Genomic DNA, 20,121 nt, shown 5'->3' on the forward strand with positions numbered 1-20,121 from the left:
AAACTAATTTTACAATTCTTTCACTCTTCTAAGTCACCTTGAATACTTTATGATCAATTCACCCATTTTCTTCCTTCTACTCTTTGCTTGCATGCATACTAAATTATGGGGCTTCATCTTCCTTATTAAGACTTTGGCGGCTTAGGGTTAGGTATGAATCTATGGCTAAGATTCATTCATTTTGCAGCTTAACCTTTCCAATTTTCTAGTTGGTTGCATGTTACTTTCATAAGGAATCCAAATATATTCGTCCTTGTCTTTAAAGCTTTGAGGTCTATCCATAAGCTGGCATAAAAATAGTTTACATAGTTGTTTGTGCCATCACAAACAACTAGGTCTAATCTGTGTTACTTGGCACTTGATAATACTGATGCTCGACACATACTATAGTTCTATTTCTTGCTTAGCACCTGAATTGCTCGACATCAACTACTTGCTCGACACTCGAATCACTCAACATGATTTAACTGTTTAGGACTTGAGTGACTCAGAACCTATATATTTACATATTATACTTGACATACATTACTAGCTTGACATGAACTTAGTAAATATCTTAAGTGTGTTGACACTCAATTGTCAAAACCAATATGAGATCAACACTAATAATTATAATCTGCATAAAATCCATGCATGCACATACACATATTTTCTAAACTAAATAAACAATGAAAAGAAGTGGTGGATCATGTAGATCCCAACTATTAGGTGACTATGACTTACTCCCTCAACCATATCAAAAACATCATGTACATAAAATTTAACATAAAGATACACCATACACATGCAAGTATGGGGTAAGTATCCATAGAAAAAATGTATAAATAATCCATCTAACTATCATCATGAAATAACTGAAATCACTATAGACAATCCTCATCATCAAGGAATAATTATGTATACATGAAATAACTAGTACCAAGTAATCTCATCACATAATCAACTGAGAAAGAAACATTATCCAACAATCTCAAAAAAAAAAAAATATTAATCATTAAACATAATTATAAAGCTTGCCTAAAAGAGTTTGACAATAATAACTAAAAAGTAAACTAGGTGTAGGCACTACAGTTCTCACATCTCAACTGTTGGATGTTTCCACCTAGGCTAGGGTCTTCCCAAACTCTAAAAAGGAACCTCCATCCCCTGATTCCAACAATTAAAACTACAAAAAAATAGGCAATTAGAGAATTAGCAAACAACATTTTTTTACGAAGATCCATAACATGTTTGTCATCATATCATGGACCCATTAGCATTCTTGTTTATCATTCATATATCTTTATCATTCATATAATTTATCATTCTAGGATCATTTGGATAAAATCTTGCATTGAAGTTCACAATCTCCAAAATGTTTAAGCATGTTGAAGAAGGGAGTTGATCATGATTTGAGGGCTCATGAATCAAGAAACTCAAGCTTAGAAGGAAAATGGAAGCATGTTGCAACCGCTAAGGAAAGGAAAAGATTCTATTTTTATTTTTAATCATTCACTATGTATCCATTTGTTAGCTTAGAGTGATTGTTTAAACATTGTCACTAATTTCTGCATACATTTTTTGGCACCTACCATGGGGCCCAAACCCCAAAATTTGATCTTTTTTGGTAGTTTTCATGTGTGTAGGTGAATTATAAGTCATTTTAGCACATTCATTTTGCACACCTATGCATCCATACATTTCTACACATCTTCTACACCTTTGTGTACTTCTTTTCTTTTCTAGCACACATTTGTTATTCCTATGTTTCCATTCATCAGAAACTCACATCTATTCAATAGAAACCTACATTCATTTTTTTTGATCTCAGATTGGTTTTGACAAGAGAGTGTCAACACACTTAAGCCATTTAGTTAGTTCATGCTGAATTAGTAATACATGACAAGTACAACATACAAATATTAGACCATGGCAAGTTGTAATGAGTGCCGAGTCACTTAGATGCCGAGCAGATGGACCATGCCTAGTGAAATAGTTTCAACATATTTGTTTGTAGTGGCACAAAAAATTATGCAAACCATTTTTATTTTGACTTAAGGATAGATTATGATCTTTTGCAAATAAGGACGAATCTATATGTGGATTCCCTATGAAATTACATACAACCAATCATAAAATCGGAAGGATCACCAACATGCAATTGGATACTCTAAGAAAAATGATGAATGCTCATCATGAGTTCAATGTCAAAGACATTGAAATAACTACATTGAAGTTGCATAATAAAAAACTATAGAATGACATGAAAAGAGAAAAATAATTTGCTGAAAGTTTCAACAAGCCAAATGAAGCCATCAAATACTTTGAGCAATTACTGAGATCCCCTAGATCTAACAATGATACATCAAGATTGGGCTACACAAGCACTAAAGAAGGAGAATCATCCAAAGTTGCAAAAGAAAGGAACATCAAACGTAAGAACTCCAAACCTACTTGTCATAATTGTGGTAAGAAAAGACATACTACTAATGTGTGCAGGAGCAAGTTTATGAATTAGAATGTCAAGCCTAAGTACATGACTCATTGCCATAAGTGGAACAAAAAAGGTCATTAGGCACACGGGACCATGCATAAATAAAGATTTGAAGGATATTGCTGCAACTTTCCAAAGTATGGACATAGAGCTTTTGAATGCAGATCCAAGCCTGTGTAGTCATCAAACAAGCCAATAAAGGTAAGAAACAATGGAAACTCATACAATTGGGATTATAACACAAGATATAACTATCATTATTGTCAAGAATATGGACATATCCCTAAGAATTGTATTAGAACACACTTTAGTGGTAACTTCAAAAGGTGGTTGAGTTAAACTACATGTTTCAGTTGTTTGAATACTAGTCATATTAGTAAGCATTGTCCAACTAGGTCAAAGGCACCAAGTTGTGAATTTGATAAAGGCAAAGGCAAGGTAGATGTTGAACACATCAAAAATCAGATGAACAAGCCATGGAAAAAGAAAGATGTTTGCAACACATCAGATGGAGAAGGGATCACTTCACCTAACAGGTCAAGTGGTCACACCTCATCAAATTGGGCAAATAAGAGTTATGTGAGACTAGTATTCAAGTGTTATATCATACATCAGTTCTAAAAAAAGATAGCACTGAAAAGACTACATTAACCTAAATAAAGATGCAAGATGTTATTGGAAATTAAAGTTAAATCTTTAAAGTATTTCATGTTGTTTCCAAGAATGAAATGTTTCCCATGAATGTCGAGTGAAATGTTAGTTGATGTTGAGCTAATAGTCTCTCTAGTAGATGTCAAAATTGTACTAGCTATTGAGTAATGGAAATATCAAAGGATGTCGAGTGATCCTAAAATTAGTTGATGCTGAGCTTACAGCTGTGTAAGCACTCAGCATTAAATGCAAGGTTTTTAGGGTATATGATCATTTTTTGCTCATTATTCATCATTTCAAATTTGAGAAAGAGTGAGCAGAGCAAGAGGTGATTCAAAAACTTTTTCAAAGCATTTTTAGAGATTTTGATAGCAATCTCACACCAGTTATTTGGATTCCACAAGGTATTTATCAGAAGTTGAGCTACATAGTTTACTTTGCATAAACCCTAGTTTGTTAAAATTTCATCGAGCTCAAAAAATGTAGAAGAGAAAGAAGTTTTAAATGTTTCGCTTGTTAGCAATGAAGTCAAACAACTTGTATTTAAGGCCATTCCTGACATAGCTTACAAACAAGATCCTTCAAGTGCATTATCCATGATTCTACCAAATGTAATAATCGTGAAAGATGTAAGGAGATGTTATAATTGTAAAATTGGTAGCATTAGGGACTTAGAAATTAGAGAAGCATATGATAGGTTATGTGAAAATGGTGTTCTAAAGGAAGAGTATAAAATTGTTAAGAGAAAGGATTTAACACAACCTAGATTTTCCTAGTATATTTAAAATAAAATGGATTAGAATTGTGTTGAGCCAAATACATGATGGATATTAATGGCTAGATGGTGGATCAATTTATATTACCAAAAAAATAATTCATAGGGTTACTGGCTACCCAACCTTAGATTATCCAAAGACTCTAAGGAGTGATTCGAAGGAAGTAATAGAGAAAAAAACTGGAGCAAAATGGAATAAGAAAGGGATGATGATAGATACTATTTCTGATCCATTGTTGAACTTTTCTATAAGGTTAATCCAACATAAATTTTATCAATTTAGCAGATTGAATAGTGTACCCTATATCACTGTGGATGTTGGCTATGAGATTGTAAAGAAAGATCATACATATGATCTAGTAGAACTAAAGTTACAACAACTAATGGAGAATCTTGGAACTATCAGGGAAACCAAGAGTACACAATGCAAGTTTGGTTTAATACTAGTTTGCATATTCTTTTATGTGCAGAATGCATTTCCCTCTTTTGGTATAGTTGCATGGAAGACCAACAAGTCTATTGCAGTGTAGGTTGGTGAGTTTATTGAGCAGATGGGAGAAAACTTTGAAACCTTGATGACAAGTTACTTTGAAGATGTTCAAAAATCAATGAAAGAAAGAATAAGGATACCAATTTCATTGGTTGAACAACATTACAATGACATATGTTTCCTTGTTGATGTTGATTACACTTTTGTGAAAGCTACTACACCATGAGTAAGATGGTTAAGGCCACTTGGGTATGAAATTAATGTAGATGAAGCTTTAGTAGTTATCACATGACTACTAGTAGAGGAAATTGATAAAGTCCAAAGATATTTGGCAACTATGAAATAGTAAAATCAAAGATTACCATGGAGTTGGAAATTGCATGAGCCATTCAGAAGAAAGATAAGATAATAAAGAAGCTTAAAGCTAAATTTGGTGAAGATGTAGAAGAAGAAGATGATGATGATGATGAAGAGGAAGATGAACCTCAATCCCAAGAGCACCTCTTGCATTGGCCTAAGGCATTGGAGAAAGACAAGGAAGAGGAGAAAATTGAAGGTGCTAAGGGAGAAGAAACTGAGGAAGCACCTACTCCTATCAAGCCAAAGAAAAGGAAGGCTAAGGCACAACTAGTGGCTAAGGAAAAGAAGACTATCAAACCTAGCCTAGCCAAGCCTGCAACACCTACCACTCAAGATAACACACATGCTACAGCTCAAAAGGCTAAGGAAAAGACAAAGAAAATAGAACATGGTGGCCAAGAGAAAAAAAGACAAAGAAGAGAATATGTGGCTCAACTAGATTTAGATGAAGAAAAGATAGAATCATATGATATAACCCAATTTAAAGTGGTAAGTCACAATTTCCTATTTGATCTTGAAAATTTATGTGAAAACATCAAAAGAAATGCAAATTTATCTAGTTTGAAACATATTGATTTTGATAAATTGGGAAGAGAAGAAAAGAGTCAAGTGGAAGAGGCTTTATATGCCATGATGTCTAAGTTTAAGAACACTCCACTAGAATTTTCCAAAATAATACCAAAACATTTATATGATATTGTTGAGAAAAAATAGTATTACTATTTGAATTTTGAAAAACAAATAAGGGAATCAACATTAGCCCAAGTGATACCAAAATTGACAAAGGGACAGATTGCTAAGGCTTTGAAGAGGTACGCATCCAAGTTCACGCCAAAATATAGAGCCTTTAGCATTCTTTAGAATAACATTGAAAATGTGGTGAAGAAATCAACCCAAATATGGAAACTTATCTATGGGTTGACCATAGTTAAACAAAGAGAAGTTGACCCATTAGAGGGTAAGGATGATGATAAGGATGAAGATGAAAAAGAAGATGATAAGGAAGAACAAAATATAGTTGGGGAAGGGATAGAAAAGAAAGATACTGACATGACAATAGCCAAGCTTGAGCAGCAAGATGAACAAAGTGTGTAGGACACACAAGTGTCAAGTGTCAGTCCTCCCCATGACATAGTCAAGACTACTGAAACTATTGTTGTTAAGGATGTCTCTAATCTTTTAGCATAGAACATCAATCCATTGATAGTAGAAGATCTAAAAAAGATTCTAGACCAATCTACACTCCAAGCACAACTATGTAGAAATCCAGTATTGGTCAATGTAGAAGAACTACAAAAGGTAGTAATTGAGGTCACAAGGAAAAATGTGAATACACAAGAACCACCTTTTGTCATCTCTTCAGTTACTCAAGTACAACTTTTGACTCAAATAATAGTAGATACATCTAATAAGGTTGATATAGTTGTTAAAATTGAAATAGTTGAGCAGAAGCAGACTGTAAAAGAAGAGAAAGACACTACTACTGGATAGTAGGAAGTAGGACAGATAGATTCATCTGTACCTACAACAAAAGGACAGGGTGCTATTCATGTCATTGTGATAGACAAGAGAAAATCTAAAGAGAGTGAGGAAACACCAAAAGTGAAGGAATAAGAGGCCATCCAAGCACTGGTAACCCTACCAACATCTGGCACTCCTTCTACATAGGCTCTTCAAAAGCCAAGCACATAAGCTATACCATTGCAAATCTCAGTGCTAGGCTCTAGCTCTTCAAAAGTTGAAAAGGTAATTCACTATGGAGATATCACTCTTGATGAAGATATTTTTATACCAAATTTTGATTATGATACAATGACATTAGACCAAATAAGCATATTGCAACAAGCCTTAGAGAAGAAAAAGCATCAAGAAATGCATAAGAGAGAACTTAGGCAGAAGCAAGCACTAAAAGATATTAAGGACATCTTTCTAGATGCATTTAGTCTTCCAACTCCTAAAGAGACCAAGCCATTACTAGAACAACTATCAGATATAGTGGAAATGGTCAATAATGAAGACATTGATACTAATGTTAAACTCTTAGAGTGGTCTGAAAAGGAATTCCAGAGCAAGGTAAATGAAAAGATATCTAGTGATATAGCACTCACTTAAGTTGCATTGGAAACAAAGGTTGAGGATGTGAAGAATGTACTTGAGAATATATTCTTATTGTACACCAAATTGTGTGATGCTACACTCTTCACTCAAGAGACTAGGAAACATAATTTTAATTTGGAGAGAAACCTCAACATATTAGGTACTTAGCTACCTCAGAACCTAACTCAAAGTGAGAAGCATTTTAGAATATTTCTTCAAACACAAAGTCAATTAGCTATACTGATAGAAGATGAGGCTAGCATAAGAGCCAAATTTACATGTATATAGGCATCCCTAACCCCACATATGGAGATACTACAAAAGGATCTAGGTTATGCCAAGACTCTATTGAAGAAAGACCCCAATCTTTCTACTCTAGATGTTGTAGTGCACCTTGCTATCTAGCTTGCAATCCAAATCAAGTCATTAGATGTTGAATGTGACAACGAGGATGTAGCCCTCAATATAATACTAGAAGTCCACAAATCATTTTTTGACAAACACACTATACTTGTATAGCCCATTTGACATAAGTGTCACAAAGGGGGAGAATATCTTATGGGGGAGATATGATATAGAGGAATATAATACAAAAAGGGGAGATACATCACAGGGGGAGAGTAATAAAAAGTGGGGGAGAATAAAGAAAGAGGGAGTTACTGATATAAATATCAACTAAGACAAAGCATATGAGATGAAAGTGTATCAGAGAAACAATGCATTGAAGTCAGAAAGAAGCACAAATTTTGGATACAAATCAGACACATTAACTTAGGGGAAGTTATCAATTTTGAGGTATATAAGTTATTGCAAAATTTTGAAATTTTGAAGTTTTGTATATAAGCCTAGTCATGGATATGTTATGCTCAAGAAGTTAAGGATAATGTTGTATATTTAAGTGTTTTTGACACTCATGTCAAGGGGGGAGATTTTTGATCTCAAATTGGTTTTGACAAGAGAGTGTCAACACACTTAAGCCATTTACTTAGTTCATGCCAAACTAGTAATACATGTTGAGTACAACATACAAATATTAGACCATGTCAAGTTGTAATCAGTGTCGAGTCACTCAAATTCCAAGTAGATAGACCATGGCAAGTGATTTAGGAGCTAAGTAAATAGTGGATGTCGAGCAGTGTAGGTGTTGAGTCAGAAAAAAAATATAGTGCATGCTAAGCATTGGAGACTTCATATGTCGAGTGAAACAGTTTCGACATATTTGTTTATAATGGCACAAAAAATTATGCAAACCATTTTTATTCTAACTTAAGGATAGATTATGATCTTTTGCAAATAAGGACAAATCTATATGTGGATTCCCTATGAAATTACATGCAACCAATCATAAAATGGGAAGGTTTAAGTTGCAAAATGGATGAATCTCAATCGTAGATTCATACCTAACCCTAAGCCACTAGAGTCTTCTTAAGGAGGATGAATTCCTAAATTTTTAAAAGAGATAGATAGAATTGGAGGAGTGAACAATATAGTATACAAAGCATTCAAGGTGACTTAGATGAAAGAGTGAATTATAGAATCAGTTAGATAAGAACATAGTATAGAGGAAAAGTATACAACATTGAGACATCTAATCGAGAAAGATCAAGAAGATAAGTGTTTAGATGTGATCTATCATCAAGAAAGAAAGGACCAACCATAGGATCTATGCTGAGACATTTTAATAGGTGATTTTAGTTAAATCTCTTAAGCAGAGTAGTCCTAATAGGCTGTATGAAATCATTTAATAGGGTACTTACTTAATTGTAAGTTAAAGTCCTCTAACCAGTCACACTTCTAACAGGGTGTTGAAATCCTTTAACATGGTAAGACCTACATAGTCTTTGTAATCCTTTAATGGGTTAGACCTTTCATAGGGTAGATCATGTTTCATGGTTAAAAATTTGTAACCTTCATTGGCTACACTTTATTGCTGCAGTAGTAAAGATTTGTGGGTGTCATCCCCACCCCAGTTTTACCTTCTCACTTGGAGGGTTTCTAGGTAATCATATTCGGTTTATGTGTGTGAATTCTTAAATGTTTCAGATGCATTTGCTTTATATGTTATTTCAGCTTACTTGTTAATGCATGTGATGAATGAATGGTGAAAGTTTTATAAGTCAAAGTTTGAACTACTGATTCACACCCCCGCCGCTTCCCCCCCCCCCCCTCAAAGTTCACCTTCCCTATTTGTAATTCAAACAAATTTTTTTGTGTGCTTCTATTTAGTTTTTCTATGGTTCTATTTATTTGTGCTATGCCTATCTCATATACATGCATTTTTTTGTTGTGTTGCTAGGCATCTATATTGCAGAGTTGCACCTTCATTTTTGCAGCTTGATTTTTTAAAATATTTTTTATTTGTATTTTAGATTTCTAACATCTTAACAAGTTTTTGTTTGTTCTAGTAAGTTTCTATAATTTTTTTTTAGGACATTTTGTGAGAAGGGCCCTCATAAAAACATTTAATTTTTCCCTTGTTTGCATGTTGCTAAAAGGAGTTGTTGATGAAAACCACAACCTTGATTTAAGGTTAAAATATAACATGCTTTTCAATTTTATGTGTTTTCTTTAGAGTAGATCATTGTGTCAATTTGTGTCTTGTGGAATAGCCATGCTCTATGTTTTACCTAATTTTATTACAAAAAGTATCATCTCCCCTTGCCATTTGTGGATCTAGGGTGTAAGAGAAACTTGTAATAATCTTTAGAGTGCCTATCTCCTAAGATTTTTTTTGGTAGAGCTAGTGAGAGGGAACAACCCAAGTGGTAATGAGATAACACCAAGCTCTTCCAATCCACTATAAATAAAATTCCATTGGGATGAAACTTTTTTGGAATAGGTGGGTAAGTGCACAAAGTTGTGGTGCCAAAAGGGGGGTATAAGTGGCCACTTTCTTTTTTCTTTTTAGAAATTAGTAATTTTTGAACTTCAACAAGAATTTGAAGATAGTTATACTCAAAATCTTAAGATATGACAAAAAAAAAAGTAGTAGTCCTTTGAATCTAGTTTCTAAACTACTATTTATTTTTCAAAATGGTTTTGTTTTAGGCCCTCAAAAAAGGGGATCATACAAAGTGATACTATTTTTTAAGAAAAAAACATAACATAGTGCAAAGTGTGCCCCCCCTAAAAATTTTTATTTTGTTTTGAAATTCTTTAATTCATCTAGTCAAAACTTACCTAACATCATGTAGTTTATCATAGATTTTTTGGATAATTTTATAAAGTGTATTTTTAAAAATAAATTTTGTAAGGGGACACATTCTAATAATGTGAAATATCTATGTGCTCCCCCTAGAGATGATTGAAAACTAATCCAAAATCCAAACTTTTTTTTCAAAGTGTGTAGAATGGAGTCTAGCTTCTAAAAAACTAACTTGTTTCAAAATTTGATGAACGAGCTAAAATATACACCCCAATTAGTACATGTTGGTTTTTGAGAGAAAATAGACATATTTTGAAAAGAAATTATAGTTTAAAGGCTTGAAATAGTATGAATTCAAAATAAATTATATGGTTATATAGCTAACAAAGAGATCTACAATATCATGTAACCTAATTTTATCGATGCTTAACCACAAGGAAACTTGAAGGAGGGCACAAAAGAAAAATTAAGCATTTTTTGTATGCTTGTAGCAAAGCTTGTCTCAAACTAGTGTAGAGCTTCCAAACCTTTGGGTTAGATCCCCAAGGAAAATTCAAGCCTTATGCTTGGTTGTATCCAATGCTTTATATAGTGTGTGTGCACAATAGTGCATACACACTATAGTGTGTAAGCACTATTTAAATATTTTTTAAATTCATGGATTAAATAGTGTGTGCATGTTATAGCATGAATTTTCTTTGTAAGCCTTCTATTTGAAAGAGAGGATGGATAGGGAGAAAGGGAAGGAGAGAGGTAGAGAGGGAGAGAGAGAGAGAGTAGAGAGTGAGAGAGACTAGAGGATGGGGAGAGAATAGGGGATAGGATGCAAAGTGAGAGAAGATGGAGGGAGAAGGCTAGAGAGAGAAGGCAATGGAAAAAGAACATGAGATAGGATGCATAGATAGAGAGAGAGATTAAGGTTGAGTGAGAGAGTAAGAGAGAGTAAGGAATGGAAAGGGAGAAAAGGAGGAGAGTGAGATAAATAGACATAGAAATCAAGAGAATAGGAGAGAGAGAGAGAGAGAGAGAGAGAGAGAGAGAGAGAGAGAGAGAGAGAGAGAGAGAAGGGGATAGTAGAGATAGAGAGAGAGATGGGGATGGGGATTCAAAGTGCACATTGGATGGGATGCATAGAAATTGAGAAATGGACATAGAGAAGGGGATGGGGAGGAGAGAGAGAAAGAGGATGGAGTAGAGAGAGAGGGAGAGAGGGAGAGAGTGCATGAGAGAGAGAGAGTATGTGTTGTTTTTTATGTGATTTCCAATAACACATATCAACTATAGTGCACACGAGATATGGAGAATCCCATAATGCTAACACACTATGCACACATGTATTATGGCATGGGCTTCACAAGCCTAATCCAATGCCATAGCATGCATATGCTATAGTGTGTGTGCACTATTGGATATCTTGAGAAAAAAAAAGAAGGTGTCATCATTTTTTCACAACTTGGTGCACTTGTCTAGGTGTAATATTATTATGTTGGGATGAAAAAAGTGGTCAAAAGTATAACCATCCAATAAGATGAACTTACTAAATAATTTGTTGTAGAGTTCAAAAAACCTTCTATCCACTAGCAATAAGGACCCCTAAAAATATCCCACACCTCTTGTGGCTTTTCTGTGGGGTAGTGGTTCCCTAGGATTTCATCACCTTTGGAATTTGTAGCTTTGTGTGCTTGAGAAGTGAGTGGACTATAAGGGGGAGTCTATGCATGCAAGATACCATTCTATCCACACTAAGTTAGCATGAATGGACCTAGTCCAAGTCATAATTTAGAAGATACTATCCTAGTCAACCTAGGATTGTGGTGTTTTTGTGCACTGTATTTTAGAAACACTTTTAGGGCATCATTCATACTATTTTACATGTGTGCATATTTTGTTGCCAAACAAAAGATCATAAAAAACCTCAAAATTGAAACAAAGTTTTTCAAATTCCATCAGAGTTGTGAATTTTTCATGCATACATGTTCTTCTATTCTACACACACACACATTTATTACTTATTGTTGCACTTACATTATGTATATTTGTGTTTTTGTCTGTGATTGTGTGCTTCTGTGTATTATTTATGCACATGTTTCACTATATTCATGCATCTATAATACTCAATATCACACATTTATCACTTTTATCTACATATTAGTTCATTTTGTATATGCATTCATTACTACACATTTGTGACAGAGAACATTAGAGACCTTTTGAGGAAAAATAGGAAACACTTTCAGAAACCCATTTGGTTTTTCAATTTTAGTTCAGTCAACAATTATTCAAAACTTTTAGATAACGAGAATACTAGTTTGGACATCATTTCAATTTTACATCCTTTTGGTATACCATATCGAAATCTTAAAAATTCTACCATCAATTTCTATTGTTGAGCAATTCCATCTTAGTGAGTTTCCTTATCATTATTTATCGTCCTTTATCTATAGAATCTTACATAGATTGACATTTTGAATTCTCTTTGTCTACACCATGGTGAGTACCTATCTCCTATAGACTTAGAGTTTCATTTTCTACACCTAAATTTTCAACACTTTAGAAAATCCTAAACAAACATCTACATTTTGACATTTTATGGTAGTTCAAACTAGAGCTCAAAAGATGAAAGCCCAACAACAATAAAATAACATTGAGGAAAAAAATACATATGAGAATCCTTGGCTCAAAGAAACTATTAGGTCCTCTAGATACCCAATAGAGGATAAACCAATTGAACTAGAGATTAATGAATCCATGAAAGACCTAAGGTTTCAAAAGACAGTGGAAAATATATTAGACCTAGATAAAGAATGATACTTCATGATACTCACATGAAAAGGTGTCAAACTTCCTACTAATCTTTATCTTAATCAACTTAGGAACACAAATAGTGATCAAGGACCTCCTTAATAAAGGTTAACCCTACAAAATCTTTTTCACCAAGGTTTAACCTCACAAGGTCCTTTACCATCAAGTGATCCTTTGCAAAAAAAACACTATGTCTTCACAAGGACCTGTTCAAAAAAGTCCATATTCTCAAGGTCCTTTACCAGGTTCAACATCCCAAGGGTCAATCCAAAAAGGAACTACTCAACAAGATTAACCCTTACAAGGACCTCCTCAACAAGGTTATACCCAATAAGATCCCTCTCAAGAAGGTCTAACCCAATAAGGTCCTAGTTCACAAACTGTAAATTTACAAGGACTTCCTCATCAAGGTTGTATCCAACAAAATTCCTCTAAATAAGGTGTAAGCCAACAAGATCCTGGTTCATCAATTGTAACCTTACAAAGACCTCCTCAACAAGGTTATGCCCAAGAAGCACCCCTTCAACAAAGTGTAACCCAACAAGGTCCTAGTCCACAAAATTCAACCTTGCAAGGTCCTTTTCAACAAAAAATCTCAACATACCAAGGATCTTGTTAACCAGGGATTGCCCAACATGTTTTTTCTTCAAGGTTATGTCCAACAATTACTTACATAATATTTTCAACAAGGTCCTTTTCAACAACAAAGTTCAACATCCCAAGGACCTCATCAACAAGGTTACAATTTTCATATTATGAACACCTATAGTCCAAGTCCTCAAGGAAACACTTTATATGGTCATACATTATTATTAGGCCCTCTGGTGCAATAAATACAAATGTTTCAACAAAAAATCCAAGATATTCAAACTAAATCTTCAACCAAGAGGTACACTTTAGAAGACATATGTCCATATCCTTTTTAGAAGAGCTTAATCATGATTCTATTTCCTCCTCATTTTAAGGTTCCCAAATTTTACAAGTATAAAGGAAATAGTGATCCATAAGACCATGTTAGATAATTTTGTGATCCCTACATTGAATTAGCTTATGACAAGACTTATCTTATGAGACTATTTATATGAAGATTAGGAGGCCAAGCTATGGAATGATTTTTTATGTTACCAACTAGTATTAACTCTTCTAATGAGATAGTTGATATCTTTGTAACACCTTATTCTGACAATATTAGACATGAATTAAAAATTCTAGACCTTTTGAATACAAAACAAGACAATGGGGAACCATTCCTCACCTTCTTGCAAAGTTCACATCACCTTTTGTCAAAATATTGAAGAATCATTCCTAAATTAAAAAATAGAAATCCTCATACAAAATATCATGACATACATGAGGTATAGAGTACAATTACAATTTCCACTAAACTTCAAAATGCTCATTGAAAATGGTCTAAAGATTGAAGGAGCTATGGTCCAAAAAGGAGAACAAAAAATTTACACAAAAGACAATGCTAGTTCTTAAAATCAAAATAATGATAATTACAATGTCAACAATGAAAGACACAAATATTAAAATAAAAATAAGAATGTAGTGAGTGATGAAGTGGTAGATAATTGAAATGTTATGGCATTACAGCCAATATTGAACCTAGAAAACAAATCTACTACTCCCCAGATAAATCAAAATACTCAAGAGGTACCAAATGATTGACAAACTAATTAGTCTCACAAGAACATATTTCATACCCAAGAAAAGAACATTCACTCCTATCATCTCTAGAATCATCTCTAAGGAAGTTAATCTCTTGGAAACTTATACCACTTCCACAAGTGAAATATTGTCAACCTAAAGAAAAATCATCATGATGGAACGATGATGACTATTGTGAATTTCATAGAAGAAAGGGATATAAGATGAATGACTATCAAAGGTAAGAGAATATGATAAAATATTTGGTTGAGAGAAGTGAAGTAAATGTTGATGGGCATACCTCAAATAAGACACATACTAAATTCAAAGATCTACTTCTAGATCATGATAGAGGTAATGTCTCCAACAATAAAAGTGACAATAAAGCTAGTTACAGTACTACATCCTACACGTATATTAACAACATATATGAATGTGATCCTTATCAATATTATTCCAATGTAATTGTCTCTCATGAGATGGATGAGTTGAAACAAGTTAATGCCACCACTAGAAATGAAGCTATGGTCCCACTCTAAGGTGTCTCCTCCAAATCATCCATGTCTTAAGAAAAAGCTATCTATGTACCAAATTCTACACTAGAGACATCTAAACAATACATCCTTTTGGATTTAATTGAACACAATACTAGCCTAGATATCCATCTTAGAGCTTTTATAGTTGCGATAATCACACAAATAAATTCTTGAAAGAGATCTTTTAGAGACTAATGTCCCCACAAATATAGATCATTATCAATTCCAAGCTATGGTGAGACATTTGACAATGCTAGATTTTATATCCTTTGTTGAACATGATGATATTTCTATTCACTAACCTCTTAATGCTACACTCCACATTGGAGTCCTTGTACAAAATCAAAAAATAAAAAGAATTATTTTAGATGGAGAAGATTGCTTGCATATTTGTACTCTAAAACTAGTCCTTACATTGGGTTTTTCAGAAAATGTTGTAGATCCTAAAAGGAAAAAAACAAAAAAGCTTATGATGAACAAGTAAGAGAATATAAAGAATCAATTGTATTACCTATCAAACCTTGTCTTGTGGTCAAAGATTTACCTTGTCAAGTTCTTGATATGGAGCTAGCATATAATATTTTCTTGAGATGTCCTTCAATTTACTCTATGGAAGAAACCCCTTCAACATTTCATTATTTTCTAAAATTCTCTCTTGATGAACAACAAATAATAATAAAAGAAAATCCCAATCCTTTTTAGTATTATAATATCATGAAGTCATGAGTGGACTATCTAATACCATACAATTGAGTTATATCCACATCTCTTAGTCATGATCCTAGCAATATAGCATCTAGCTACAAGTCATCTAACATAAAAATTGATGTCAATGATCTAAGAATGGGAGAATATACCTTGGGGAAAACATTTTGTATCAAATAATTACCCATGTCTCCTCAATTATATGGAAGATCTTTGATAACTAAACAACACTTGGCACTTCCTCCCACTACCAAATTTATTTTGGCACTTTTGTAAGTGAAGGCACATTAATTAATGAAGAAAATGAGGAAAATATTGAGCAATTCCTTTACAAGTAGAAGAAACAAAAGACTATCAAGTATGAAAACATCTCTCCTGAACGTTATGGAAAAGGATATGTTATCTTGGTAAAAATGGGATACAAAGGTAGTGAACTCATTTGCTTGTGAAGACGAGTCTTACAAACTATTTGAAGAATCCAATTATAAAATTGATACCATATGAATGAGATATAGACTAGATAAAATGTGGGAAACCAAAGGTTAATTTGGAATTTCTCAATAAAATTAGAGATAAACAAGAGGATAGTGATTATGATGGAGATTATTCCAATGTTTATGAATGGGATGAACTATCTATTCTCCCTAAAGATACGAAAGTAGAAATTGTTAAGACTTATAATAATTTATACTATGAGGGAGAAATTTTACAGTTAGAATCATTAGAGTAAATCCTATATTATGCTAATCATGAAAATCATAAAGAAAGTGATATTTATCATGAACATGACATTTTAGATGAGATGTTAGAAATATGATTGAAAAGATCATTGTGAGAAGAAGACTGAAGATCAAAGAGGAAGATTGTTCAAAAGAAGGAAGATTGTTGTTAAAAGAATGTTTTCAATCATTTTTTTGTCATTGACATCAAACTTGCTATTTGTAGGAATGAAATTTACTTAAAAGATCCAAGTACCACCACTTAGTTGATTGATGAAGAGGATTTGATCAACAAGATGTACCTGAGGGAAAAGTTGATTATGATTTTGTAATGAAGTGCAAGGATCAGTTAAGAAAATGGTTAAATGATGTACTGATAACATATTTAAAGACATAGAGGTTGGTCACACTTAGAAACATTAGAAGTATAAGTTGTAACAAGGTTGACTTCAAAGCTTAAACTAAGTTCATTAGTGCGTGCTGAGTAAGCTAGTTGGAGCTAAGCAATAGGAAATTCTAGTGTGTTTCGAGTGATCTTCAGGTGTCGAGTGATGTTTAGGTGCTGAGCATCAAAAAATCCTAGTTGGTGCCAAGTGAACTTTAGGTGTCAAGCATCAGGAAAAACACAGTTGATGCCGAGTAACACAATATGTGTCGAGCACCCATATTTGAATAGTGCTAAGCTACTACATTAATTTTAGAGGATGAAGATTCACCAAATTTGAGTTAACAAAGTGGTTACCTTGAATTTTTTGAACCATTTGAAGGATAAGGATGATGAGCTAGTGGCATAGAATTCTATGTAAACCATTTTTGGGTGAATTCAAAAGGATTATTCAAGAAGTTTCTAGAGGAAACAAAATATGGGTTAGATACAATGAATCCTACCTAATCCATATGAATTGAAATTAAAGAATGGAAGAATCAAGCAGGAAAAGGAACTCCAAGACTTCTATTTAAGGAGTCATAGACCAAGAAGCAAATGCTGTTGATGCTGCTACTGCTAAAGAGCCAAATTGTGAAGTGGTTAGAAGGGTGTCAAAAAGAAGGCATCTAGGAGAGGAAGATCATAGAGGCTCTACTTCTACAAGTGGTCAAGAAGAGATGATTTCATTGGTACATTGAGCATGGAGACTCAAGGAGACTAATCTTGAAAGGAGGGAAAGCTATCAAGAGTTGCAAATATTGAAGGCTAGGCAGTGACAAGAGCTAAAGAGTGATCTGAGATCTACAAGTTAAGTTGTATTCTACAATTAGGTCAAAATCCTTAATTGTTACTCTCTAGCAATTGTATCAGTTAGGATAGAAGGAAAATCCTATGGACTTAGGTTGGCCTAATAGCCATTTGTAAATCCTTTAATAGGGTGGCATTCCAAGCGAATTTTCTAAAGTCCTCTAACCAGGCCCACTTTTAATAGGGTGGTTAAATCTTCTAATAAGGTCAAATTTAATAGTGTGTTGTAAGCCTTTAATAGGGTAGGTCTTTCACAAGGCATCACTTCAAAAGAGTGAGAATTGAATAGCATATTACTAGTGATTTTTCTCAAATTGAGTTTCCACATAAGTCACTATGTTATGTGTTGATTTCTTATGTGTTATGCTTGCATGTTGATTTACAATAAGTTGCTGATTAGAAAAAGTAATGCTTGGATGAGTGAATGGTTGAATGGGCTCACTACACTTAGTGAAAAAGTTTGAATAGGATATTTGGACCTTGAATAATTGATTCACCCCCCCTCTTAGTTATTCTAATGTGCTTCTAACAATTGGTATCAGAGCCATCTACTAATTTAGTTTCAAGGTACTAGAAGAAGGAAGATCAAGATGTCCAAGAGATAAGTTCCCAAGATCAACAAAGACAACTTTGCTACATGGTAGAGTCTGATGAAATTGCACCTTGGATAAATAGGTGACTATGTACAAACCTCAATTGGAACAAAACATGTAAATCCATCTAGACCTCTTACTACAGATGATTTAAACAAAAGGAAGGAGCACAATCAAGCAGTACTGGAGATTGGTTCTTCAGTCAGCTATGCAGAATATGATTACATCAAAGATTGCAACATTGCATTCACGATGTGGAAAGCCTTATCAGATATCTATGGAGGAGATCAGAATGTCTAGAGAGCAAAGAGAGAAAGCATAAGAGGGAAGTTTGATGACATGAAAATGGAGGAAGGTGAAAATGTTGCTCAATATGCTACTAGAATAAAAGAAGTGGTAAGTGCAATAAGAAGTCTAGCTAGTCAATTGGAAGATGAAACTATCATCAGCAAATACTTAAGAACTCTACTCCCTATCTATGTTATTAGAGTTCTAGCCATCCAAGAGCTAAAGTGTGTACAAGGAAACACACTAACCTTTGAAGGAATTGTGGGAAGACTTACTGCATTTGAGCTATTAAATTTTGATAACTATAGACCTAAGAACCTTGAATCTTCTTTCAAGGCTAAGATGATGATAAAAGACATTGATAAGGAGACATCAAGCAAGAAAAGAAGAAAAGGAAAATATGCATCTAGTGATAGCAGCACAGATGAGGAAGATGTGGAACAGCTAGAAGCAATACTGGCTAGGAGATTCCATAGAGTCAAAGGTAAATTCAAAGGTAAGCTCCTTATTATATGTTTCAATCGTAATGAAGTAGGTCGTATTGCTACAAGATGCACATAGAAGAAGAACTACAAAGAAGGAAACAAGTATAAGAACAAGAGAGAAGATCATAGCAAAGATTATAAGGAAAAAGGTAAAAGATGCTACGTTGTTGAAGAAGATTCTAATGAAAATGATCATGAAGTAGTCTATGTGGCCATGAAGGATGAATTAGATAAAGAAGAAGATGAAGCAACAACATTGGTTACCTATGTGAAAAAGACTAACAAGTGGATCATAGATAATGGATGCTCACATCACATGATAGGAGATAAAAGTAAGTTCATTACCTCTGCTCAATATGATGGAAATAGTGTTAGATTTGGTAATGATGCTCCATGTCAAATCAAAGGAAAAGGTTCTTTTAAACTTATAGAGAAAATTTCATGTGATAATGCATACTATGTTGAAGGATTGAACTACAACTTGTTCAGTGTATCATAGTTAGGCAATGTAGGTTGCAAAGTAGAATTTGCAAACAAAATTGCCAAGATCTATGACATTGATGGAAATCTGATAGGAAAAGGTGAAAAAACTAGGATTAATCTATTTTACCTAGATATGGAAGATGAAACTTGTCTTGTTGTTAGACTTGATGATGTGTGGTTATGGCACAAAAGGTTGTGTCATGTTAATTTTGATAATTTTATTAACATTGGCAAAAAGAAGAAGGCTAGAGGGTTGCTTAAACTGAAGAAACCTAAAAACACAATGTCCAAACAATGTTAACTAGGGAAGATGACTAAGTCTAGTTTCAAAATAAAAACATACACTTCGAAAGAAGTACTAGAGTTAGTCCATACAGACTTATGTGGTCCAATAGAAGTGCAAAGCTACCTAGGAGATAGATACATAATGCTATTTGTAGATGATTATTCAAGAATTATGACTCCTTTGTTTTTAAAGAAAAGATCTTATGCATTTCAAATGTTTAAGTGGTATTTGGGCAGAATTGAGAATGAAATAGGAAAGAATCTAAAATGCCTAAGATTAGACAGAGGAGGTGAGTTTACATCAAAAGAATTTGAAATATTCTACAATGACAAAGGTATCAAAAGGAAAA

The sequence above is a fragment of the Cupressus sempervirens genome, chromosome 7, assembly GCF_028749045.1.
Source record: "Cupressus sempervirens isolate cs-2001-9-10 chromosome 7, ASM2874904v1, whole genome shotgun sequence".
In the NCBI taxonomy this organism is placed as follows: domain Eukaryota; kingdom Viridiplantae; phylum Streptophyta; class Pinopsida; order Cupressales; family Cupressaceae; genus Cupressus; species Cupressus sempervirens.